Raw genomic sequence first — 27,672 nt, forward strand, 5'->3', positions numbered from 1 at the left:
TAGAGTATTATAATTTATATTACTTTTAAAAAAAATCAAAAGTGTATATCGATGTTGTGAGCGTTCAGTAAAGGCTGTGTCAAATATAAAGAAAAAGTAAGTTGTCAGCCAAAAAGGTTTGGAACCACTGGGTTTTATAATACAACAATGAAAAATTTCACAATCTTCAAGTTTTCCAGAACAATAAATGCTTGTATAGAGCAAATAAATTTACAATCGTATAAATTGACTTATTTTTTTGTTAATTTCATAACTAGCGCACTAGGTCGAGTTTTTCTTTTTCGATTTGATTTCGATACATTCATATTGTCGTCTGTTCGACCAGAAACAAAAATGTGCAGGGCGACCAACGTTTGTATTTTGTATATGTAAATTTGTTCTTTGAATATTATTTGTATATTTATACATGCTTTTTATATTTTACCTTTTACAATCTATTATGTGATAATTTTAATCGTTTTTCGACCTGATTAGCAGAAGATTACTCAGCTTGTCACCATAAAAAATAAATTAAAAATTGTCTTCGCAGATTTGTACATCTATGATTAATTATTGTATTTGTTTTTTGTTTGCTATTCACATAGAGGTCCGGTTTACATTTGTTTAGTATACATATGTACGCATATTTATCTCATTATAATTACTACAAATTTGAGAAAATACGAACGCAATAATAAAATATCTGCTACTATAAAGGATATTATTCTTCCATTAGGGTTGGTACTTCTGCATCTCAAGAAATGGTCGCCGGTCATGGAGGATATAAGAAAATAAGGTCAATAACTTCTACGTAAGGGGATGGAGTAAATATTGTAAAACAGGTAAGGGATTAACTTAGTAGTGATACTTATATGATTTAAATTTTTCATTAATTTTGCTTGTACATTGGGCAGAATAGCTTCCAGAGGTCTCGAATGTTGTGTTTCTTCGGACCACTTAGCTGGAGTTGTCAATATCAGATCGACAATTACATGATTATGGATAATTTGATGTTTGTGCCACAAATTGTAATTTTGATTACTGTACAGAATGATGGCACCAAGTAAAGCGTTTATATATCCATTAACTGTAGAAATGTGCCGAATTATTGCTGCAGGGCTTTCCCAGATTATATTGTGTTTGTTATTGAACGGGCATAAGGGGAGGGGGAGGATTTGAGATGTCTCTGCTTCTGGTAGAGAAATGTTATCCCTGTTACAGTGTGCTTGTGATGGGTAGTAATAGAGAATTAGCTTTATTCCATGTTCTAGCATGTAAATGTTAATAGACTAGCATGCCAACAAATAATTACTATAAATATCATCGTATAGCGTGAAATGTATACCGTGACTAATGATCCATTGAATTTTGAAGCATCTATAAATTATAATATTGTAAGTAGTGTTTGCGCAGAAATTCGCTACAGAAACTAGTAGATCGGTATAAATCTGGAAATTTTATAGGTGAAATTTTGTACTTCAGACAGGAGGAATGTGATAAAGCAATTTATGCTTACTACACAACATCCTTTAAGTGATCATACCATTGTATCTCACTATATTTCACGTTCGTGCAAATTGAGAATATTTCAGACCACCATATTAAGTTTACAAGTATAGTTTTTGGTGTAAAATTCAGTTTCTAATGTGAAAATTCGCATTCTATTACCACCTTTATTTTTACCTTTTACTGTAGGCATAGACATACGTCAGCATACATATTGTAGCTGTAAATACAGTTGATTCCAGCAGATATTATAACTAAACACGTTTTGTGAAGAAAAATATGCACGTAATGCCTTTAAAATTCATGTTCTACTAGCACTTCTCACATTCTCCATAACTTCTTGTATATATTGACAGTAGTTTGCTTGAATGTAAATACATTTGGCTAATCTTCCGCAGATGGTGGCTACGGATTAGGGCACATGAATCTGTTTCCAATTGTATTACTGTGTATTTTTTTTTAAAAATATACTTTGCCTAGAATTACTCTTTCATTTCCGTCGTTGACTTTTTAACTATTCATCAAAAATATTTCTTATTTCCATGCTTTCTTTGTTCTTCACTAAATACCTATTCATTTGTTGTGTTTCTGCGCAAAATTAATATGTTCCAACTATCAAGTTCGCACTATTCAGAAATAACGAAAACAGTGAACCCTTATATTTTCGTGTTCTCAATCAGCACTATAACACCCTACTATAGTATTATGCAAATAAACTTCGAGAGGGAGGGTTGAGGGCGAAGCCATGGGTTAAACTACCGCAGATGGCGGCCCCGGATAAAGCACACATAAATCTATTTTCAACGTTGTATTACAACTTACGTGTTCTTAATTTCATATGTCTTACCTACAATTACCCTTATTTCATTCCTGGCCTTCACTATTCATTGTTAATCACAAATACTTCTTATTTTAACGAAACATAGCTGAGCGAGCGAAGGGGGTTAGAAACCCCTCAGGGCTCTTTTTGTTCCACCTTGACCCCTTGATAATACAGCAGGGTACATATCCTAAGTTGGGTTTGAAACAATGTCAGATTATGCTCTACTGTCACCTCACATCATATCGCATCAATTCGCAAACATATACAGCCCACAATTTAACTTACGTTTTCTTCCTTATTGATCACCCTGCAATAATGACCTTTCCAATGTTTGTTACTCTCATTATCGCATTTAGTCTGATTCTGTTAATTTCTCCGTAAATTTTGAATTTCGGGGCCGCTATCTGCGACAGTTAACCCCACAACGAAATGCATGTACCTTGGATATCAAAACTTACAAAACGCATACAAAAATACCTACTTCTTTCCTTTACTACGTCTCCACCAGGTTTGGCAAGAACCATGCCTTTTATTTAAAAAAAAAAAAAAATGTTTAAATAATTTGCTCTGTATTTATATCACATATCGACAGAAATAAATTTGTTTCGCCTTGGTGTTATGCAACAACCGAGTTATGCCGGAAAGGGTCACATATCTTAAAGCGGAATCCAAACCGCTTTTCGGCTTACATCCGAGAGAAATGGTTCTCCATTTGAACTCGAAACCAGGACTAATTGACCACAAACACGATATGTCTGCCGACTCACTCACAAAAGACTCCTGATAAAAATACGTTGTGCTGATCTTTACATACTTGTCAGTATAATTGTCGGGAGTTATTTCAGAAAGACTAAAAGATAAACAGTTGCGTAAGTGAAACCATTATACAGAATTACATATGGACACTTTCAAAATACTGCAGAGTACAGAAGAACTAATTTAGACCAAATTAGTTCCCTACGACTTCTATTAGTCCAGGTCAAAGAAATACGATGATTTAATTTGCTTATCAGTAAGAAAAGTGAATAAAGATACCAATTATTTGAGTCGATTTTGGCTCTGACCCATTTATACATAAATAAATACAGAAGATACTTCTGGTTTCAATAAATGCCTCTCGTGGGGCTTGTATGGGCCTCCCTAAAAAATTACGGCATTTCGATGTATTTATCAATAGTAAACATATTAAAACGAAACAATATTTAGAATTTTTCTTTGTAATTGCGTAACAATAATAACAAACTAAAAAAAATCACAAAAGAAGTAACAATGATAACAAACTATAAAAAAAATAACAAACATTCTAAACTTTTTAAAAAAAGATCGCTTTTGAAGTATAATCTCTTTGAGTAATGAATCGGGATTTTAGCTCGGAATATAATGCGAATAATATACGGGAGTAAAACGTAATAAACCCATAAATGTGTGTTCATCAAGATTTTACGATCACTTACACTTCTACGAACATTTTTCGGTTTATATATATATATATATATATATATATATATATATAAAAGAACCAACTGGTTTAAACCAGCCAACCCTGGTTCCCACACAAGAAGATGAATGACATACGAACTTCTTTTAGCATGAAATACAGCATTACTGCCTTAGAAAGTGCTACGTAAGGGAGGAGTTTCATTAGTGGGTGCAAATTAGCTTTCGGAGGGCATAATATAACTACAGCGTGTGCACATACGGCATAAAAAATGCGGTGCATAACAACTACAAACCAATATGTGCTACGTGGCCACTAAAGAGCATGAATGCTATCTAACAGAGTCAGGAGCGGAGCAGGGAGACCCGAGCGATTTTTAGGGGGTGCATCTGTAGGGAGCAGGCGCGTCAGCGATGGGAGTATACGCATAAACGAGGGTAATGGAAAAATACGGCATAAAAGACATGCATGGTGTATGACACAGCCTTGCGACACTTCTATGATCACATTATACACTATCTTTACGTGGCACTTAACTTTATCATGACTTTATTTCATATTTCTATCTCCTTATACATGTAAGAGGTAAGTCAGCTCCTGATATATTTTGATTACTTGTACAGTCCTATTGTGAAATCAAGTACCGGTAATATACTTCATCAGTGGATCTTACAAATTTATGCCAGTCTTGGGAAGTAACGTTTCTTAGTAACGCGTTAAATTTTTTCCAAAGTAACTATAACGGTAACGCGTTGCAAATTTTAAGTAACGTACCTAGTTTGCATTACTTTTTTCACGTTACATTTCGGATGAGTAACTACAATATATGTATATTTTTTTCGGAAACAAATGTTTCTTTCCTTTAAGTGGATTTCTCAGAATGGATCAATGAAGCATGAACTACGTAAGTCAGTGATCGACACACAAAGAAACAGATAAAATCATAGTGCCACTTGCTATTTTTGGAAAATGATGACAGCCTCAGGGAAATCACGTGTACTGATTGCAAGCACTTGGGCTTGCTTTATTGATGTAATGTTGATGGTATGTAATATTGGAGATTTTTCTGATCAGTTTGCGTATCCTAAAGTCCCGTTGATTATAAAATTTGGAACAACTAGCTTTAAAAAGCATGCATCGATTTTAGAGTTACTAGCAGGTTTTGATTCATTCCCAGTTCATGTGTTCTCATTTTATTAGTTGTAGTGTAATGTTTCTCTATATTCTGTATTTTTAATTTTACATAACAACATTGTTGTTATTATTATATAATTAGTTTACCAGAATAATAATGAGCAACCATTTTTTTTTCAAAAAAAAAAAAAAAAAAAGGATGGAAACGAGTCAAGCTAAAACGACTCGAATTCAAGTCGAGTTTCGAGTCGAGTCAAAGTTAATATTCTCGAGTTGAGTTCCGAGCAGATTCACTGTTTTTGGCGTCGAGTTTCGAGTCGAGTCGAGTTTGATAAATTGCTCGCTCGTTTTAACTCGTTTGGAAATCTTGGCCTGATTACACTGGAAAGCGAAAGCCATGAGAAATGTAAGCTAAGCAGTAATATGGAATACTTTTAGTGTTGCTCACGAGAGAGGACACTGCTCGCATCTCGTCTCGTCTCGATACTGAGACCACAAGAGATTTTTATAACAAGTTAAGCTCGGTTCGGCTCAACTGAGTTTGATGGCTCGAGCCGGCTCACTTGGGGTGAACCATCGGCTCGAGCTGGCTTGGTTGGGATGTGAGCCATCTGCTCGGCTCGGCTGAGCCGAGGGGTCTAGCCGACTCGGTTGGGTGAGCTGTTGGCTCGGCTCACTTCTCGGTTCGGGTCGATAGTGAATGGGGGGCCGCGGTGGCTCAGTGGTAGAGCGTTCACCTCTGGTGCATGGGTTCCGGGTTCAAACCCTGCTCCCGCCAAGTGAACTTGTGGTGTACAAACACCGTGTGTGGGTTTTCTCGGGGTTCTCCCGTTTCCTCCCACTTTCTTCATTCCACCATTTCATTCATTTCTCATAATCACTGTCTCCTTTAGCCTACCCGGCATAACCGTGGGACGTAAAACTCAAAGATTTCATTTCATTTTTTTTTTTTTTTATTTTTTTTTTTTTTACAAGTACCTTACCCAACACTGATTTATGCCCCCATAAAATGGAATAGCACTCAAAATTTTGCCCTATATCACCATATTTGGTTCAGATACTTCTCCCCTCTTATCCAATCTACATTTCTCCTTTTCCCTCCATTACTGCAGCATGCACGTCGTAGGTTAGTTAGTAAGACAACGAGTTTGAAACACTGTTATGCTATTGCCTGTTTGCCTAATATCACATCAATACGTAAACTCATATATTCCCTAATTAATCACCCTACATTGATGATCTTTATTACCTTTTTTGATACTCTCATGCTGGCATTTCATCTTACTCGATTCATTTCTTCGTAAATTGTGTATTTCGGGGCCGCTATCTGTCATAGTTAAATTCATTTTTCTGAAGTGCAAAATTCGTTTCGCATTGCAAAATTAATATTCGCAGCTTTATATTTTACTAGGTGTACTTCTGTAGGGTACTGTAGTCCCCTATAGACTCTTGACTGTTTGGAGGGGGCACAATGACTCAGTGGTTGTTGAGTGTACATGAAACGCTTATCTGTATTACGTGGAGTTCCTGGCGTGATCCCCGGCCTAGTAAGTTTGTGGTGGACAACATCGTGTCCGTGAGTTTTCTCGGTTACTCCCGTTTCCTCGCGCTTTTCATTCCACCAATTTTTCCGTAATCACTTGCTTTAATCATCGACTCCCTTAGCCTGAAGCTTAGGATAAAAATCGCGGGACGTTAAGTTCAGTGTTTTTTTTTTTTTTTTTTTTTTTTTTTTTTTTTTAACTAAAATGTTTCAGTCTAAGGGAGCGGAGGAAGACGGGTAACACGGATGATTAGAGCACAGAGTCGGTCGGTAATAACAGTCACTAACAGTTACACTATAATTCTAGTAGTGTGCTCTCGAGTACATACAGTAGTTCAAAATTCAGAATCATGCATTGTGTCCCCAGCTGATGATCCTCTTTATAACATTTCGAAATATATCAGTCCTCTTTGAACTGGAGTGCACTAGGAATACTATTGATCAGTTTTCTTTTTGCGAGTTGTGGAATTATACGTATATCTAAAGAAGTCACAGAGAGATTTCGGCTTACGCCACACCTGCGTGTAAGCACTTGTCAGAAAGATTAGTGAGATATTGCGAAGTGAAGCGATGTCCTAAACGATGTAGCTAGGGCTACAAGGTAAGATTTTGAATATTGAACACTTATACTGCCTTCGGTTAGCTTGTAGAGAATGGAGTCTTTCGACTACAAACTATTTAAATACAAATTCCTTCTAATTATAGAACGTATTGTACTGTTTGTTCACATATATTTGCGTGTTTTCTATAAGTCGCTACTTCGCATTAGTGCATTAAGCACCATATACATGTAGTTACATATAAGAGAAACACCCGTTTGACTGTGCGAGAGTTAAAACAGTGAAGTGTTTTGGGATAAAGTTTGGTATCTGGTGGTTTTATGTTCTGTAATCCATAGGTAAAATTAGTTGCCTTTAACGATTGAATGGAAGGTTCATAATATTTAAAACAAGAAATGTACCAAAATGAAAATGCAGAAAAATAATGGTACGAGAAATCCGTTCCATTGGTGGATTGCGCGTAGCATTATATTCTAGTACTATATGGGAAACTAATCGACCAAATATGCAGCTTCCCGGTAACCTCAAGTTACTTAGGAGATAACAACATATAAAACTTACAATTTTCGCAGTGTAATCACTCGCCTTCTTCTTACCATTTTTTCTTTAAAACAAGGTTTCATGATTTTTTACAGTATCTTCAAACTATATTGTTTTATTTCTCTCAGACCATGTTTCGAATAATACTGGTATGTATTAATACTGTTGTGATTTGTTGGGGAAAATGGTAAAAGTAATAAATTGTTATTTATTTATTTTGTCTATTTCTACATATTTCTGGGCATTGCCGGCATCTGTGGCCTTAAGCCTGGCACGTATGAAAGATGTGACATCCCTCAGCGAGCACACTATCTGAGGAAAAGAAGAAAGAAAACTTTCTTGACCTGTATGTTAGGTACCATCCTAGTATTTGCTTGAAATAAATTAGAAAAAACTCGCTCAGGGTGACTGGCCTGAAAAAGCTGTTACACATTTTCGACCGAGTACCCCCATTAGGAATCGAACCCGGGTCTGCTCGCATCATAGGCGAGAGCATTAGCGACTGTGCTACACGGGGAATGGGTTTTTGCAAGGAATTTTAACAGCAGTGATTCAGTCACGTTAATATTTTATCTACAATGAGAAAATAATCAATATGTTGTTCTACAAACAGCGTAATTTGGTAAGGAACGCGCATGAGGAAGATTCCAATTTGTTACTGAAACGTTGTGCAAATTGACATTTATCATTTGGGTGCTTCAGTGAGTATAATTTTTAATATATATGCCACGATTGTTGATTTTTTATTTTTATTTTTTTATTTTTTTTTTTAAATGGGCAGGGATTAAAATGCACAAGAAAATCCACCTCCAGCAGCATGTTTAAAAACTTGGATTGAAGTAATAATCGTAATGTGATTATATTTATTTTAGGTGTTTCGCAGTGTACGTCTAGTTTTATAATTTGTCTTAAAATGCGGTGTGTATTTATCAAGCAAACTCCAGAACAGAATACAAGTGAAAACCAGTTGAGAATGCTCCAAGAGCATTGCCAGAACGAACTTAAAATGAATGGAGAGATGGAGCGAGAAGGATAACTGTGATTGTTCCTAGGAGTAAAAGTAAATCTTTTTATCCCCACCTTCTTTTCTTTCTCGCAAAATTTAATCTCTCTAGGACTTACGGTTCCCGAGATATGGCTCCTTATATCTCCCGAAATCGGAACTATTTTGTGGCGAATATCTCTATAACGGTGAGTCGTAGAGAGATGATATTGGTGTTAATCAATACCTAAGAGAATGGTAAACATTTTAATACTGACATTAACTGGTGGCCACGCCCAACTGGCCAAGCCAGTTGGACATTGGCCACCGGTTACTATTTGGTACCAAAATATTTACCATCCTCTTAGGTATTGATTAACACTAATGTCATTTCTATATGGCTACTTAAATCTTCGAAAATCGGCCATTTTTTGGCCGGTATCTCGGGAAGAGTAAGAGTGACGCGAAAAATTCCATCACTTTCTCAGATAGATTTTGATGCTCTATCGATTGGAGAGCTCAAAATTGAAAAAAATTACAGATATAACACACACACACAGAGAGAGAGAGACCTAGAGAATTCAGTAATGAACTTTCGTTGAAAATGTTTGGAAATGAAACGAAATACTTCAGTTTAACGCCCCACGATTATGCCTTTTAGGCTGAGACACGATGATAAAGGCAAGTGAATGACGATGAAAGAATTGGTGGAATGAGACTGGGAGGAAACGGGAGTGCCCCTAGAAAACCAACGCACACGATGTTGTCCACCACAAACTTACTTGGCTGGGCACTGAACCTGGGACTCTAAGCACCAGGGTTAAGCGCTGTACCACAACCACGGCGAAAAAAAAAAAAAATGTTTGGGAATCATACATACGGAATTTTTTTCGCGCTCGATCGAATTCGCTGTAACGGTACTGGTACTGGATTGTAGTCCAGAATGAAAGGCAATGCAAATATGTTTCCTTTGATTTTTTTGTAATACATACTCTCGTATTAGTACAGACAAATATTTTTCTCCATGTGTCAGTTATTTCTAAACCGAGAACACTTAAAAAAGAAAATTACTAAATATATACCACTATTTTCATGACACTACACTTAGATAATTGCACATACGAAGAAGAGTTGCATTAAAAGGGACACAGCTTCTCTTATGATAATTACATATTGCAGAAATCAGACTTTTTTTGTACTATAATTTCTATCAAATACACTTCAAACATTGCACTTAAAAACCTAAATTGATACAGATCTACCTTTGTACCTCTGTTTTTTCAAGACTATCCAAGAACGAAAGAGTCTCTTACGACAATTACAAATGCAAGAAACAAACTGACCAGTCTACCGACTTATTCCAGTTAAGGGTCAAGATAAATGGACTAGTACGTGCTTTCGAGGAAAATACTCAGAGAAGCCAAAACTGCAATATTGGTTTATGGCAGTGTTCCCAGTGACATCATTGTTAGGAGTTGTTTCTCATTGTTGTAGGATTAATATCACAAAATGTTTTTGTTTTCTTGCGGAATTATCTGTGTGTACTACATAATATTGCATCAGTTCTGCTTAGACGTACGTTTGCTTAAGTTTATTTTTATCCTATACGATATATATATGCTGACGTAGAGTGCTAATGATGATTATCGCTTTTTTGCATATATCTCTTGAATCGTCTTAAAAATTCAAATATTTTCATGTATAATCCAGGAATTAGCTCCGTAGATTAAAGAGATGAAAAGCGGAAGTGGTGATATGGTAAAGTAAAACATAAGCACCATTTTAGATACGTACCTCACTAATAGGAGGGCACGATGGCTTAGTAGTAGAGCCCTTATGTCTGATGCGCGAGACCTCTGGTTCGATCCCTGGTGAATTTTGTGGTGGACAACTTTGGAATTGTGTTTTTTCCCAAATTCTCGTATCACTAGTTCTTTCATAATTATTCACTTTTATTAATCATTCTCCCCTTCAGCCTACAGGACATAATCGTGGGACGTTAAACTAAAAGTTTCATGCGTTTCACTCTTAAAGTAAATTGTTTATCTGATTGAACAAAGGGTTTAATGTACAAAACTGTTGTAAGGGATCGTGATGACTCAGTGATAGAATGCCTACTTCTGGCGTGTTGAGTTCCTGGTTCAATCGCAGTTCCTGCCAAATGGACGTTGTGGTGGACACACATTGTGTGCGTGACTATTCATTCATTATTATTATCATCATCAGCGTTAACCTTATTTATCATCATCAGCGTTCTCATTACATAATCGCGCTGGTGTTAAAAAGGAAAATCAAGAAACATTATTGTAAAATTTTGGTCTCGAACACATATAGGGCTTTGGCTAGGTACACTACACATATTCAGACTGGGAGATGTGTGGTCTGTTCACTGTGCCGTGCTTTACCCAAAGTCCATTACTTAGTTAAAGCAGTTTCCCAGATGCGTAATCTTATTGTACACGTACTTTTTGTCATTGTGGATAGAAAACAACTGCTTTAACAAACGGGATTAACTTGATATATAGACCTAATTGTTATGTTGACTATTATTTAAAGTAATATTTGGAGACCGGGAACCGACTTTTATTATAATTCAACCTAACGTACGATTTTTTTTTTTTTTTTTTTTAACTACTACTACTTTAAGCAAAGTAGGTTAAAGCATATTAAATTATAGGTATTTCTCATTTTGATAAGTTATTCTGTAGACTAACTGAATTCCGCTCTTTGATGGTAACAGACATAGAAATTTGAAAGAAGATTTAATAGCGTTGTCAAGATGCTTTATAAGAGGGCCGCGGTGGCTCAATGGTAGAGCTTTCACATCTGGTGCATGGGGTCCCTGGTTCGATCCCAGTTCGCGTCAAGTGAACTTTGTAGTGGACAAACACCGTGTGCGTGGGTTTCCTTGAGGTTCTCCCTTTTCCTCCCACTCTTCATTCCACCATTTCATTCATTTCTCATCATCACAGTCTCCTTTAGCCTAACCGGCGTAACTGCGGGACGTAAAACTAAAAAATTTTATTTTATTTTTCAAGATGCTTTATCATATAGCAGATTCATTAGATAGACTTAATTAATTCAAAAAGAAAATATACGGAATCGAAGTAAAACAGTGTGAAAATCACAATGGCTTAGCGGTAGAGTATTCCCTCTCTTGTGGAAAATTCCCTGATTACATCTCAGATTATACAAACTTATGGGGGATAATATAGTGTTCTGATTATTCTCAGAAATTTTCCATTTTTCTATTCCTTCACTTCACCGTTTCATGTACCCTGCAGGAAATAGTACTGGGACATTAAACTAAGGTGTGGCCGTTCACAGCAGACGATTTAAACAGAGAAATTAGTCTGATCTGACACTCCCTAGTTCATCTTCCTTCGTGGAGTATGTAGCCATGCAACTGACGATTTTATAATTCAGACTCGAGGGATTCGAGTTGCATAATCTGATGGTTTAGTTCTCAATCCTGAAGATTTAACAACAACCATATAAAGATTCCATTTTATTTCAGGTAAAAATGCCACTTGCATCAGGTCATACATAGCAATTGAAAGCAAAGTGAAATGAACTTTCGTTAACTTCCGTATTACCATAAATATGAAAACAAATGCCAGTGGTTGTGAGCTTATGCAGTTTTTTCCGCCTGTTTTGCAGTGTGGAATTCAGTGCATTTCTTGGCACACTTTTCTTATCAATCTTTGGCCTTAAATGAAGTATCTGACCCACCCTTCAACTATGTTGATTCTACTTTAGAATGTTTCAGAACCTTTGACATTTTACTCTCAAATGCAAAGATTTAAAAAGAAATAGATAAAAGTGTTGGTAAAAACATAAAACATTACTTACTTTAATGCAAATAGTTTTAAAAAGATTTCTACAGCAAAAGTCGTCAAAATCTACACTTCTGTCCTCCGTAGCTTTACATGGTACTTACAGGATGTAGAAGATTCCTTTTAAATTAGCGCGCTAAGAAAGTATTGTTTATGCTTTTACCAATAGTTTAACCATCCCTGTCAATTCTTGTATCGGAGGATAATTGCTTGATAGTTTCTTAAATGTAGTGAATTTACCTTGATTTAAATTGTAAGTCTGATATTTCTCAATTTAATAGTGAAAAGCTATTCTTGCGATTAAATTTCATAATCCAGTTTGCAGTTGTGTGTGCACCTAGCTTGGAAAACATTCGCATATAGTTTTGATTCCATTCTCTTTGGCTGTAGTGCGATTGTGGAAGGATATTTCAATTATGTGTAATAGCTTTATGGATTCTGGCAGTACATTTAAAGCTAGCATCTTGTGTGTATACATCTGTCTTCATTCACATAAGTCCCGGAAAGATCTTTGGTACTGTCGAATTGTCCTCAGGAAATTTAATTTCTCTTTTAATCCTCCTCAACTGATCAAGCATACTTACGTCACATGAACGTGGCGCTCATAGACATTTAACATTTAAAACATTCATTGTTTTGTTTCTTAAACGTACGTACATCACGCATTTCTTAAACCTACGACAATATGTATGATAGTTTTCATGACATTTTTATGGTATTTCATGAATCTCATTTGAACTTACAAATTAATTACAGATCCATTATGTTCAAATGGGAAACTTAGTAGTTACCAAATGTTTATTAACCCTTAACCAGGCACGTGGAGGTAAAACATATCCCCAGCTAGTTTCTTTTTTAGAAGAGAATTTACTAGAATTTTAAGATTTGTTAATGCTTCATTATAAAGAAAAAGTTATAAGGATAGCCATTGCAAAAGATCTAATCAAAATTGCCATTAGTTAATGAAGGAATCAAAATATTTAATGGGGGTAATATTTTACCCTCTCACACCTACTTACGTTACAAAATTTGACGCGCCTGGTTAAGGCGTGTAATATTCTCCAGAAAATTAAATAAATAGAACAAGTATATATGAGACATAGGATCTAATGTAAGTGTAATAATCGCGGAAATGCACTCTGATATTCGACTACTGTCCATTTATCTTCATTCTGTATCAATTTTATTTTGCTTGGCACTGCTGATAGGTCAATTTTCACGATGACCTGAAGTAGTATCACAATCACCGATCTGACAGTTGTTTATAAGTCTTTTCGTATCGAACTTTGTTTGGACAGATTTTTGCACACATTTCTTTGGAAGTCGGAGAAACTTTTCTGTCCGTATCTTGAAGTTGTTTACAGTTCTATCCTTAAAACGCGTACTATTGTATGATTTCTCGTGAGATTTCTTTCTGATTTATTGTGTGTGTGTAGGGAAGGGGGGGGGGGTTGAAATAATAGATAATCTGAGTAGACTAGCCAACGACAGCAAACTTTGGCAACACTGTAGGGCAACTTCATCTGATTCTTCATATTATGCCTCCTCCAATCAGTTTGACCGGAAACATGTATGATTAGAATGAGAATGATATTTCGGCAGACAAACTGTTTGTAGGACAGATCTTCGTGTTTACGACTTCCAATCACAATGTTTTGATATGAAAATCTCTTTTTAAATGAGACAGAAAAAAAGCAATTATCCATTGTAATAAAATTTTTATATTCTAATATTTCATTCTGGGCTGTGATGGTTTCAACAAACCTCGTTACAATTGCATTACGCCTAGTGTCAATTAAGTAAGGTTTAGTAGGCTGGCAAGTCACGTAAATTTCTATATTCGAAATACAAAACATTTTTGAGGCCACCATACAAAATATTTTAACATCACAAGGTTAGTGGTACAGTTTAAGTTGCACAGTTTGAATTTGTATCTACGGCGAAAAAATTAAAACATTTCATAATGTTACTGTATCATAGTTTCTCCAATATCATAGTTTCGTACATATATTTGTGCGAAATTGGTAAATTTCGCATCGATTCAGCTCCTTGTACACATTCAGACCACTAAAAAAGGTTTACAGAACGCTGTTTTGTGGTTCACACGTAGATGTTTATCTTGAAACAGCGCACAGCGAGCTGAAATGATCATGCTGAAATTTGCTACAAGGAAAGTCAATGGTGCGATCTATCGGCGTACGAGCGCGTAAAACCGTACAGTTATTCTACAGACGATTAGAACAAAAGTGCACATACTTATTGACTTACCCTCGTATGTTTTGGATTATAGTGTAGACTTATATATTCTAATAGTGCGTTTAGATACTCTGAAATTAGAGTAGTAAGCAGAGAGTGACAGCTAATTTGTTTCTGTTTCGTGAAGTAGCTTTTATTGCAACGAGAACTGTAAGATGCTAGTATATTTTGATTTTTTCATAATAGTTTCATCATGTGACATATGTAGCTATGGAACTCAGTGCTGAACAGTGGTTATAAAAGTTGAGAAAGATCTAGCTTTGAAAGATTTCTGCGACAGACCATAGTCCAAATACACGAACTGTATTTCACTACAGGAGATATCATGCCTTAGGAATGAGTAGCTAACTCTTGTCAACTTTTGAATTTATGTAAATCTGTACAATGTTCCTAATTTTTGTATATATTTTTACAGCAGCAATATGTTCGGAGAAAGTAAACTTGATATCAAGATAATTGTGCGCTTGCACATTTTGAACAGATATATTACCATTGTTTGATCTTCTTTGATATACTGTGCACGAGAGTCTGTAATTTCTGTACTTTCATCTGTAGGTTGTTCTCATGATTGTAATGCTTTTATTCGACTTTCCAGCATTTGAATCAATTTTAAGTAACTAGCCATTGACAAATTCATATTCTGAATGGTCTATGATGTTGGTGTAACAACGTAGAAGCTTCAATGTACGAAATACAAAAGACTTAGGGAAAAAAAGCAGAACTACACGTAAAGATAATCGAATTTTAAGCAGAGAAATATGCAGAAAATGTCCTAAATAATTTTACTTAGGTCATCGGACGAGACTTGAGTGCTTTGCTTACTTGTGTTACAATGCTGTAGATAGAAGTTACCTGAAAGTTCCCATTACACTTGTCTCCAACTTCATTCTGTTCTTAATGTGTCAGCTGACAGCTGGGAGGTAGTAAAGAACAGTAGGACATCCTGGATGAATTAGCTGCTCAAGATACGTGAATTTTGAGCGATCGCGAGTTTACACGTTGGTTTACAAGCTTCTAATTCTAATTCAAGAAGCTCCCCTATGACTTAACGATGCAGGTTCAACACTAGAAACGCTGTGTCACCAGTGGAATTGAGGCACATTTATAAAGGTAACCAAGAAAGTTCTGTCGCTTTTTTCATCCACTACCTTCGAACATCGATATGTCACCTAAGACGTATCTGGAAGATCAAAAATAGTCCCTATCAGCATCGACGACATTCTGTCAACGTTCTGGAAGACCATGTATTCCATCGCGGTAAAACATGGTGGGCCGTTAAGCGAAGAAGGTATTAAGTGCATTTTGCACCTCTACTAAGAATTTGAACTGGCGTCCTCTAAGGTGATTGTCCAAGGAATGGAACAAGTGATAATCGGACGGTGCAGTGTTCGTGGAGTATGGTGGATGCAATAGTGTTTCCCATCCAAGGCGTAGCATTGGTGTCTCGGGTCACCTTGGCCACGTGGAGTTTAGCGTTGTCCTGTAACAGGAGGACCCCTTTGCAATTCAGAAGTGCTGACTACAGAGTTTTGAGTTTTTTCTTGAACACGGCTCAACTGCTGACAGTACACAGTTGCATTCATGCTCTGCCACGGTTGTCTTCTGGCCCGGAGTCAAATCATGTGAGACCCATCGACCCAACTTGTAGTGCTTCCCAAGTTGATGGAGGTGCTGCCGTATGGTTCTCCACTCAGTTCCTTACATGTCTGGCCACTGTTCGCCTCAATTGCTGCCTGAAGATCTTCATTTTGTACATATGTCTTCCGGCACGTGGTGAATCTTCGAGTGTTTCATCACTATCCTTAAACTTGTTAAATCACCGCTGCACTGTCCGCGTAGTCACAACACCCTCGCCAAAGGCCTGGCATATATTCCGCCCCGTTGCAGCAGCGTTTAACCCCAGTTTGAACTCGTACAGCATACACGCCTTTTTGACTCTGAAGGTCCCATGTTCACTCTATCCTTACGCAAATTCAAGGTGTAACTAAACTGCCACAACAGGTAGTATGTTGGATATACCTACACCAACAACTGACCTTCACCTTATATCTATTCGCACTCAGCTCAGGGTATGAGGGCCAATTGAACACAGACTTCCACAAAAAGCGACATAACTTTCTTGCTTACCTTTATAAAAGGCACGTGTTTTAGCTGTTCGGTACATGGTTTTATAAGATATTATAATTATATGCATTTAAGTGGAAACTAGCAAATTCCTCCATGTATTACAGCGGGTAATAATTTACATTCTTCTAACTATTTTCGTGTAAAATTGGTCTGAACTAAAAGTGTCGCACGAAATTCGAACCTCTCGTATTGGAATTTTAATGAATCACGCCCACTCCTTTTTCTTCCCTTTTAGGTCAAGTGTCAAAAGACATGAAACACATTTATTTTAAATCAACGCTGAAAATATATATTTTAAATGAAAGGCTTAATAGCAAATTTCATTTCACCAAACCAAAGGTATTTCGAGATACAGGCATCTTAGTGAATCACTCCCATTTTTCTCTTTCCTTCTAGGCCAAATATTGTAAAAATCACTGATTATTTTTCTAAACTAAAGGAATTCCAAATATGAACATCTTAGTGAACCACCTCGTCCCTTCTTCTACTCACCTAAGACAAATATCAAAACTTACTGAAACACGTTATACCAAATTCCGATATTTTATTATAATAATTGCAAGTCATATGTATTATATGTCATTCCCTTCTACGTCGAATTTCAAACAATCTTTCCGTGGTAACATCTTCCGTCACCAATCCTATCTATTGCCCAAATTTCAAGTTTCTAGCTTAAGCAGTTTGACGTAGGCGTTGATCAGTTAGTTAGGACTTCTTTTATATGCAGAGGTTAAATGAAAGTGGACTTCAGCATTTCGTTAAAAACAAGTAAGTGCAAAAATAAATCCCTTCGTAAACCCTGTTTAAGTGTATTAATTATTCGCTCTATCTTTTTATCTTCTCGAAAATAATTGAGAAATTACAAATTAAGAAAGAAACAGTTTCTTAATTGTAAATTACGTACAGTGGGCAATTTATAAAAATTGGTAATGTCTGTAGTAATGTCCTTGTTTTAGAGAAAACTTGTTCCAATCAATTACGATCTCATAGACAGAGACAACTGCGTAACCATGAGCACCATTTCCAGAACGCAGATGCAGTACTTTGAATAACACAAATAGAAATTGGGAAAGGAATACTACCTAAGTGTACAAAGTCATAGAAGACTTAACAAGGTATATTCGCGAAATGTTCCCTCGGGATTCGTGTAAAATTGATTTCAATGCAAAGTTCTCCGCAGCCTAATGTGTATTGTACTAATTTTGTCGGTCCATACTGGTAATTTGCATATTTATTCATATACCCATACACTACTATACCGCTCGGACACAAAATTGCTTCTAGTTTCTTTAGATGTAACTGGACATGAGTGTGGGCATATGCAAAACAAATTGGATCAAGTACTGCTTCTTTGACACATGTTACCCACCCCGGCCACCATATTGGATTCAACTTTCGATTTTTCAAATGGGAATAGATGCAAGTGATGCATCAAATTCATAGTTTTCTCGGAAATTCACTGGTGTGGTGAGTTTCACCGTATCTTGTACCGTTTGCAAGGTATTGCATGTCAGGCAGTTCACGAATATTGAATAAAATAGAAAATTGTGCAGGGCCCTGTGTGTATATGTAATCTTTTACGTGATTTATCGTTGACGAAATATTCTCTGAACGTACATGCATACAGACACAGACGTCAATTCGGAAGTGGTAGATCTTCACCCAAATCTGGTCGTATCTTGATTTACCTTAGGCATTTTGACTTGTAACACAACACTTTCTTGTTATAATATAACGTGGAAGTAGTAACAATCACTCACAGAAATGTAATAAGATTATGACACCAATGTTGTGAAGAGTTTGTTTATACCTACAGTATTTTTTCAGTTAGAAATTGTGTTGATTTGTCAACATCGAAAACGTAAGCGTGACTGATATTACCGTGCAGTGTCTGTTCGCGAAGTGCCTGAAGGGATTTAACATTCACTACCTTCCAAACTGTTCAAGTCACGGTGAAATTCATTACACCAGTGATTTTCCGAGAAAATTGTACATGAATTTGATGTATTACTTGCACCTATTCCCATTTGTAAAACCGAAAGTTGAATCCAAGATGGCGGCAAGGGTGGATAACATGTGTCAGAGAAGCAGTACTTGATCTAATTTGTTTTGCACATGTCCAGTTACATCTAAAGAAAGTAAAAGCAATTTTGAGTCCGAGCGGTATAGTAGTGTATGGGTATATGAATAAATGTGCAAATTACTGTTATAGGCCGATAAAATTAAAATAGTACAATACACATTGGGTCGCGGAGAACTTTGCATTGGAATCAATTTTACACGAATCCCGAGGGGACACTTCCCGAATGTACCTTGTAATTTGTTACTTCTATGCATAATGAGTTCCGATCGATTAGTTTCTGCAGTAGGTTTATTCAGTGTTCAGAGTTGAAGGAATTGTGGGAGACCAGGATTACGTTCTCAAGATTTCCATGCGGAATTTTCATTCTCTCAAATGCCTTGTTTGAATGAAGAATATAGAAATCTTATCGCTGGTGATTGTTTTATTATCTGATTCAACAGAAGATAATAATACGGCTGAGTGTAAAAATCCATACGGTAACCACGCCTTATTAAGATGTAACTGACACTGAAGTAGTATATCCTCATCAAGCTTTTCATTAATACACTAACAAGACGAGAATACATAGTATAGTTAATGAAGTATATTTCCCAAAATTGTGATTAACTATTAAATTTTAAAGGTTGTTTAATATTACACAAATATGAAACTTCCCGACAATGAGCGCATTGGATTGACCAAATGACATTGAAAGTAAATTCTGGCACATAGTTTACGAGGAAATAATGAAAAACGTATTCTTATGGCTTCAAAAAGTGTAGTGTTTGTTGTCAATTATTGATAGTTTTATTCTGCTGGAATAGTTTCTTATGCACTGTATATGTATAGTAAAGCACTACACTATTAAGTAAGAGATTGTGTGTATTGTTTCCCCCATAGCAGAACATGCCGCGATCTGCGATGTGATTGCAGAAAATTTGCCGCGCCTGTGCAGAAAAATTTCCAGAGGAGAAAAATGGCCAACAGAAAAGTATAAAAGCATGCCTGCTATGTGTAAATGTCGTAAATGCGCGAACGAGTCGCATAAAAATAGTTTTTTTTACGTCGCGTAAAGGGTATTTCTAACGATCACAAGTGTTTCATCTGCAGAATTTCTGCCGAAAAATTTTGACTTACAACAGTTCATCGCAGAAAGACAAAGAAAGAATGTTCTGCCGTCGGGATTGTTTTTTCTAACGATGAGACAAATACTGCTAACAGTGACACAAGTACTATTAGTACAATTGCATTAGTCACACGACGCACTAGACAAAATTGTATTTTCTTGGGCTTATGCCTTCTGGTCAATATTTTCTTCAATTCAGAAATAACTAACCTTATTGTATCCTTTTGTTTAATCACTGTGAGACTATTTCAAGAACTCTTCCTCACTCAGGATGCACATTAAAAACTAACGTCACTAATTCACAACCATGTTGCTAACACCAATTATAACATGTAAGATAACTACTGGAATTCATTGACCAGAAAGCTGAAGTGTGTCAGAACATGAACGATGTTGTTTTTCACTTTTCCAAACACCACTTGCTTCTAAAAAGCACGCATTTAAGCATTTGTATTCTTGGATGTAACAAGGGGATGATATATTTCATAGTAAATTAAATTGCATAATAAAACTGTTGATGATACTGTCCCAGTTTGTATCCAAATTGCCATAATCCAGAATTAATTTAAGTTTTTGTCTTAATGTAAAGATTCATACTTGTTTTCGTTCTATATAAGTTGTTCGATGGATAATTTTAACGTCAGTACAGTGGTCGAATAACTTCAGATATTTTGACAAACCAGAAATAACCACATCTTGATCCTTAATATCTCCTGCTTGTTCTTTAATTCTAGTATTAATTCCTGTTGGTCATGACGCTGTATGAATTATGACATTGACAAATAGCTTTATAGGCACCAGTATAGACAGAATTATGAAAATATATACAAAGTCTTAAAAATCAGTACTCTTTCTCAGTATTAAGTGCTGAATTATATAGTGATAGACAGTTTGGTTCATTTGATTCTGGCAAATTGTTCCGACACTTCTTTGGTTTTCCCATATGATTCTTCAATATGATTCCTTCTTTCAGCCAAACCTTGTTCAAGATAGCTGATAAGCTATTGCAAAGTTGATTTTTGTATGGGAGGGAAGGGGGAACAAGTAGAACTATATAAAGAGGGATTGCATGTTTGGAGGCCTGCGCAGGAAGTTAATTTCTTCTTGTTTACTCTTGTTATAAGTGGCGTTCAATAAGTTTTGCACAGATAGTTATTATATTGTTATTAGTTGCATGATGATTAAATTTTAGGTGAACATACTTTGATCCTTTGGCTACAAGACCATATCACTCAATTTAACTTCCATCTGTTGTGACGCATATCGTCCAACGTTCGTTCCATGCCTTGAATGCTCTTTGGTAAAATTCAGGTGGCTGCCTTTTACGCCATTTTTTCACACAAGAAATGAGGACTTTGGCATTGTCGAATGTTTTTCTTCGCAGGTGGCCTTCAATCAATCAAACAGGAAGAAATCTGAAAAAGCCAAGTCTGACTATAGGGAGGCTGGGAGATTACTTTTCATCCCATTTTAATGATTTTCTGCTGTGCTGTAATGGCTGTGTGAGGCTTGGCATTGTCATAATGCAATTTGATGACCTTACAGCTCTTGTCTCTTGGTCTTGAGAGCACGTCGACTTTGATAACGAACAATAACGCTCCTTGTTAATTGTGGAGCCATGTGTCAAGAAGTCAAACCGCTGTAACCAACTTGGTTATTGGTGCGGTCCAGTATGTGATCCTCTAAACCGGAAACGACTTCTTATGAATTGATGTGATTGGTTCATCACCGGTTTTGAACAAGGATTCCTTTACCGATCATGTCATATCCTGATATCCACTTCAGTGTCCATTGTGCCTTACCTATGAATAGTATGAAATCAATTATTACCGTCTTGAAACTAAAGGATCAAAGTATGTTCACCTAAAATTTCATCATCTTATTGCAACTAATAAAAATATTATACCCATTTGTGTAAACACCGTTTGTAGTAGTATGCAAAGAACGAACAAAGGGCGAATAAGTTGCATACACAGTAGACTCGTTATATGTTTCTTCGTCAGAGAATGTTTTCCTGTTCTGAAGTATTGCTCTTGCATCAATTGGATCCACTCATCTGGTTCCATTAACCGATTCCACCGACTTAGTCCGTCTTTTGATTGCGTCAAAGTCAATCCGATTCCCTTCAGAGATCAATCCTTTCATTCCACTGAAGGATTCGTTGATTTGAAACTAACCTTGAAACCTCACTTATTTGCAACTTTGTTCATACTGAATAGCAGTTTTAGCCAAAATGGAAAATTAAGCCAGCAACGACAAATCTCATACCAAAGCAATGAGTAAAACAGTCGGTGAAAACCACATTGTGTAAACTAAGTAGGCTTTTATTATATATATATATATATATATATATATATATATATATATAAATATACCTTTCAGGATAGTCATCACATTACCAGAGCATAGAAAGGATCCAGGGAGATAGGAAGAACACTCTCTGTTTCAAATTATTTCTTGAAAGCTTACATAGATTAAAATCCGAGCTAAAGGTAACCAATAGAATATAAATTGTAGCAGAATAGATAACGTTGTAACATCGTAGAATCACGGAAATTGTACGTGGAAAGTGCAATATTGTATAATTTGTATTACCCATAGGGTCATTCCATGTGAAATCAACCAAGCTCAAAACCTCATGGTGTCAGATTTCTATGAAACTTGGTATACATGTAGGCTTGTATGAGAGATGATCATGCACCAAATTATAGCCCCTGTATTCCCTCTAGTTTCAGAGTACAGGGTGGTAAAAAATTTTTAAAAAATGATGTTTTTTGTAGAATCTTGTTAGTTTAATTGATCATATCTCCCATAAATATTGAGCTAGAGAGAAAAATACCTATACCATTTTGAAGAGGAAATTAGGCTACAAGATATGTCAGGAACATTTATTTAAAAATCAAATATCATTTTCCGGCAAAATTTTGGATCAGTGATATCTCAGAAATCGCCCATTTGATTTCCTTGAAATTTCGTACAAAAGGTAGCCCCATATGTCCGGTATAAGTGTACCAAATTTCAATTTGGGCCAAGAATGGTCCTGGAATCTACAATGGTTTTCGTGTGAGCATGTCGGGAGGGAGACTTGCGGTGCCAATTTGTCAATACTGGTGTGTAAGGTGTAAGAAATATTTAGCTATTACTGATCTTCTGATAGTGATCAATTGTCAGTGGTGCCTGTGTTAAAACAATCGACTGGCTTCTTCCATCTCTTTGTTGCTGAGCGTGCTTGTACGGCCAATTGCAGTTATGGGGTCAACAAGAGAGATGATGTCACAATCAGACAGTGAGAGCACATCTGGTATATCTGGATATACAAAGGAAGGTGCTAGTCCATGAGGTCTCAGAAAACACAGCTTTGCCATTCCATGTTTCTCGTCGACTTGCAGAACACAAGCAAGCCACCAGAAGCCACCATAGGTGCAAGTAACAAAGCCCTTGATTCTATCAATAGAAATGCCAGCTTGTGAGCTATCCGCTGCAATTAATAACTCTTCCTTAAAGTCTGGTTTAGAGGAATGTTGCCTCATTGTCACCTTTCTTTGAGTCACAGGAACCACAGAGTGAAATTTATGGGTTCCAGGAATCTGTCGAGCAGCATCGAATTTGTCCTTTAGGAAGTTCGCTTCCTCTTCATGTTTCCCCTCTGTGCAGTACACATATATTTTAGAATACTTGCTGTCATTCGTGGCACAGTTGTACAATTGGCGTTTAGTTATGATCTGATATGTGTATGGTCTTTGAAGGCTTGCTTTTGCAGCATTCCTTTTCAGTTCATTTTCTATTCCATCACACACTCCCTTGCCATATGAGCTTTCAAAGAAATGCCATTCACATGCCACACCATAGTCGTGGGAATGCATACAGATGTTAATGAAGTTTTCGGGTTCTTGTGTTAAGATGCAGCTCCATCAGAGAAGTAATACATTTTTGACACATTGGGAAACTTGCCTTCCAGGATTTGCACAAATATTTTCTGGAACAGATGAACCTTCCAGAATGTTCACATATTTAGCCAATGCAATGTACTACGATTGATAATGGAATGTTCTAAAGGTCCCCACAGGATTACTGAATTACAGATTGCACCAGAAAAACATTACTGCTAAGTCAGTTATACCTTATTTCACCTGTACTGACAAATTGGCAGGTTGCCACCTTGGCACCCCATGTGTCTCTTCCGACATGGTCATACGAAAATCATTGTAGACTCCAGGCCCATTCTTGGCCCAAGTTGATATTTGGCACATTTATGCCAGACATATGGTACCCAATTTCAAGGAAATCAAATGGGCGATTTCTGAGATATCACTGATCCAAACTTTTCTCGGGATTTCCGGGAAAATGATATTTGATTTTCAAATAAATGTTTCTGACATATCTTGTAACCTATCCTTTCTTCTTCAAAATGGTATATTAGTCTTTTCTCTAGCTCAGTATTTACGGAAGATATGACTAATTGAAGGTAACAAGGTTCTACAAAAACATCAGTTCTTTTTCATTTTTTTACCACCTTGTACTCTGTACTCTGAAAACTAAAATTTGATTCATGATCATCTCACATAGGAGCCTACGTGTACACCTCGATGTATATATCTATCTCTCTCTCTCTTTGTGTATATATATATATATATATATATATATATATATATATATATATATAGAGAGAGAGAGAGAGAGAGAGAGAGAGAGAGAGAGGAAAAGCACCAAGGGCGACATAGGTCCGTAAACCGACATACCACCCGTTATTGGGCTGGAACACGCTGCACTCTGGCGGAGACATTATCAGTAGTTTCTACTCTCACCACTAGGCGGAGCAAGTGTAGTTTAAGCCAGTTGTGAGGGTGGATTAGTGTGTGAGGGACATTATTTTGTTTTGGTTGTGCTAAAATTTCTGTTGATATTTCATCATGAGAAATCGAGGTTTATTTAGAGGTAGATGATTTACTCATTACATACTTTTATTCTTAAGTTATTAAGTTTGCAGCTCACCGTGGTTATTGTGCCAACTGATACTCTTTGGTACTGAAACATGTACAGAGATGGAGGAGTAAGGTGTTCTATAAACCGACATACCCTTTCATGTACAAGTCTGCAAACCTGTCAGAGGCCGTAAAGCTATTCAAGCGGCAGTAATAACCTCGTCAGGGTATAAAAAGGAAGATGGAAAAGAAGGTGCAGAGAGAAACTAAACGAAACGCAGGTAGAAAAGGAGACTCAAAAGGAAATGCAAGTAGGATTACGTCCCAATCTACGCCCAAGTCAAGGAAAACGCTAAGGGATGAGCAGGCAGACAATGACTCATCATCAGATTAAGGTTTAGTGTCCAGTGTACCAGACAGTAATGATGTATTCTGTTTTATTTTTGACAAAGAGACTTTTCGGAAGACACCAGCTGAGAAGAATGGGTTCAGTGTGTAGCCTGTGAGGTCTGGGCACACACAAAATGTGTCCGTCTGGAAGGGGACCATTACATCTGCAATTAATGCCATTGATTTAGACTGAATGTGAAATTCCATAGCGAAATTTGCTATTAATGTTTACTTAACTTACAAAATATCCACACATGTGTAGACTATTTAGATCTGTGAATTGTTCCTAATACCACCATAAGACTATTTCTACCAGCACTTATTTCTACTTTTAAGAAGCAAAGCATGGTGCGGATCTAATAGTATCTTAGAAGTAAACCTACTTTTGTGCGTAACAGAACTTATACAAGGATATCAAAATTACAAATTTAAAAAGATATCTTTTCATTTTGCAACAAAATAATTTTCTGAAGATATGTCGGTTTTGGGGCCTGGTTTCTAAAAATATGATTTCGGAGACAATTAAACAAATCGTCATAATCGTGGCAATATATGGCAATTTTTAAAACTTTTTATATAATTTTATTGAGTAGTGTTCCTGGTTTAAAGAAATATATTTACTCTTCATAATCCCGGTCCTTCAATTCAGCTTTACGAGCCAAAAACAAAATGGTATGTCGGTTTTGGTGCTTTTCCTCTCTGTCTTATATATATATATATATATATATATATATATATATATATATATATATATATATATATATAAGCCTCATAAAAAAAATATACATTGATTAGTATTTCATCTTCTCTTTCAGTCCATATTACTATTGTAATATTCCTTATTTTATCACTGAGTCGAAGTTTGTACATCACAGACATTTTGTCATTCCATATGGGAATTGTTTCAGATCACTAGAGTCATTTCACGTTAAGGGGACCAGGGGATTCTTATCATCTCCATGTGTAGATTAAATTTAGTTGTCACTTCAGCTGGGTCCAAAGATATGTACTTCCAAAGTTAGTCAGATCTCATAGATGTAAACTTTTGTGGTATCTGTGAAAGTAGTATCTCAACTGTACTCTCTCCAATCTTATTTTACTTGCCAAGCCCTTCAAGCTTATAGAAGCTGTGTAGCTTAAGATCTGGAACCCTTTGTCTTAATAATAATAATTAAAAAAAAGAAAAGGTTTCAAAAAGTAGTACTTGTGATCGATCCATGCTGAAAATTTGCATTTGGTAGATTTATGTTCATTGAATAGGGTGAGGGAAGGTCATCGAAAATTATTTATATTTTTCTGAGCATGCGTAACGACAAATATGCATGTCAATTTAAAGCTTAAACCTAACATTAAAATGAATAGAAACATTCATAGTAAATTTGCGTAACGTGCAATATACTGAACAATCTGCAGTCCTGCCTTGGACTGATTCTACATAAATGTATTCTCTTCGTGGTGATGTTGGTGGTGCGTTTAGGGTCATAAATGTATATTGCTCTGGAATACAACAGAATCTTGAACAGTTGATTAATGGTTAAAGCAAGCAGACCATGAAGGTGCATGAAGCTGACAATCGTGTTTTCATCTGAAATTTCACATACATTACCCACCTACCAAACATTACCGTACATATATATATGAATTTCATGCATACGTTTGGAGCCGCGCTGGCTAAGTGGTAGAGCGTTCACCTCTGGTGCATATGGTCCTTGGTTCGATCCTAGCTCGCGCCACGTGAGCTTTGTGGTGGACAACCACCGTGCTCGTGGGTTTTCTCGGGGCTCTCCCATTTCCTCCCACTTTCTTCATTCTACCATTTCATTCAATTCTAATCTTCACGGTCTCCTTTAGCCCAACCGGCATAATTGTGGGACGTAAAACTTATTTCATTTCAGGGTTCTCCCTTTTCCTTCCACTTTCTTTATCCCACCATTCCATTTGTTTCTCATCATCACCGTCTCCTTTAGCCTAGACGGCATATCTGTAAGACGTAAAACTTAGAGATTTCATTTTTTCACTGCCTATGTTGTAAATTTGCAATTAAAATGGTTAGAATTTTATCATTTGCTTCAAAGCCATTAACTATGGACGCTGGAGTATCAGTGGATATTCTGCTTACCTTGATCTTATTGAAACTAAATAGCTTAAATTGGTGATCTTGTCTTGTTCTGGCGAACATGTGACCCCTGGAATCATCTTCTTTGTTGATCAGCCTGAATTTGTGTAATATCGCCCTTGTCACGTAGAAAGAACTTTATGCCTGGAATGTTGTCATGCGAGAATTTGAACAAATCATATGGAGCTAATACTTGCTCATCTAAGGGCCACTGTAAACTAGCACGAACTGCTAGCCTTTTTGCTGTTCTTCCAATGCTGTCACAACGAGGTTTTCCATGGCTTGTTCCGGAAAATTCCATTCAACAGTGATGCCAGAGTCCTCTTAATGCA

The 27,672-nt window shown here is 36.4% G+C and overlaps 1 protein-coding gene across 16 annotated transcripts in view; it reads left to right on the forward strand.

The window, feature by feature from the left end:
• Positions 1–310: 310 nt before the first annotated feature.
• LOC145686241 (uncharacterized) overlaps positions 311–27,672 on the forward strand; it is a 180,593-nt gene continuing 153,231 nt past the window's right edge. For 11 of the 16 annotated variants that reach the window (XM_081759345.1, XM_081759335.1, XM_081759337.1 and 8 more), the window contains exons 1-2: positions 323–368; positions 716–821. The gene's annotated coding sequence lies outside the window, so the exon portion shown is untranslated. Of the gene's footprint in view, positions 369–398; positions 822–870; positions 1,374–27,672 lie in introns of those variants that run through there. The other 5 variants (XM_081759343.1, XM_081759340.1, XM_081759334.1 and 2 more) reach the window with 4 other exon arrangements.

The sequence above is a fragment of the Thermobia domestica genome, chromosome 5, assembly GCF_964235325.1.
Source record: "Thermobia domestica chromosome 5, izTheDome1.hap1.1, whole genome shotgun sequence".
NCBI classification, from domain to species: Eukaryota; Metazoa; Arthropoda; class Insecta; order Zygentoma; family Lepismatidae; genus Thermobia; species Thermobia domestica.